The sequence below is a fragment of the Anomaloglossus baeobatrachus genome, unplaced genomic scaffold (genome assembly GCF_048569485.1).
Source record: "Anomaloglossus baeobatrachus isolate aAnoBae1 unplaced genomic scaffold, aAnoBae1.hap1 Scaffold_656, whole genome shotgun sequence".
NCBI classification, from domain to species: domain Eukaryota; kingdom Metazoa; phylum Chordata; class Amphibia; order Anura; family Aromobatidae; genus Anomaloglossus; species Anomaloglossus baeobatrachus.
In genome coordinates, this window is record NW_027445026.1 from 43,126 (window position 1) to 44,258 (window position 1,133).

The following is a 1,133-nucleotide window of genomic DNA, read 5'->3' on the forward strand; positions in this document are numbered from 1 at the left end:
GCGGGAAAAGCAGTTAGTTTAGTTTTGTAGTGGAAAGTGAGAGGACAGAAACTGTTAGTGTCTGGGTAGGAGCCCAGGCACTGTCAGCAAGGTCGGCAGACGGTGGTGGCCGTCTGCAGGAGGTGGTACAAGTCAGCTGAACCGTAGGACCGGGGACGGGCGGTGACCCGAGGGGAACTGAACCGGTGAGCGGATCTGTACCAAGCACAAAGGCAGGGCCATTGGACCCTGACCAGGCTAGGAGCCGCCGACAATGGTCAAATCCGAGAGTGACCGGAATCCCAGGGGTTCCCTAACACCCAAGACCCGACAGAAGGCAACCGTCCACACCGTGAGGATAAAAAGCCACCGCCATAGGCTAGAGATCCAAGGGCCAGCGCCTGCGGGCAAACGGGCTCCCTCGGTACGTACACCCCAGCCATCCAGCCTCCCCGTACCGCCACCGGGCCCCGGGATCACCAACCCCTACCCACGGAGGGGGAACCAACATCCTAGCTGCTCCCTGCCATCGCTCCCGGGATCCCCGTCACCAGCAGTGGTGGTGCCCATTATCACCACGACCTGTGGGTGACGTCACTAACTATCTCCCCAAACAAACCACCCCCTTTTCACTCGTGGGCGAGGAGCGCTGCTCGAGTCCCCGGATCTGGCCCTCCGCTCGAGCCACCGAGCAGCAGCAGCAGCAGAAGTCCCCGAACCCGAGCGTAGCGTGCGTGGCCCCTCTGCCCGCGACACATGCCCTACACACACTGAAGAATACTTACTGCCATTGAGCAGTAGCACAGCTTTCAGACTTTTTGGATGAAACAATGACGTGTCTCCACTCGCTCACATTGTACTTAATGTTACATTTTCCATCAGCACAGGAACATCGCTTGAATACACTAGAGCACCATCTTCAGAAAAGTATGGAGGGAATCTTTTCAGAATTCTAACCTTTTGGAAACCTATTGTCACGCTCTCCGGGTCCCCTGCTTCGCTCCCCGGCTCCTCTGGCAGACATCCCCCGCTCCACGGTCTCCAGCCTCCACCACCTGCGGTCCCCAGGCGGCCCGGTCCCCGCTCCCGGCGCCCGTCGGCAGCCCTGCTCCAGGCCGGCTCCCCTGCTTCCTATACACCGCTCCCTGCCCTGG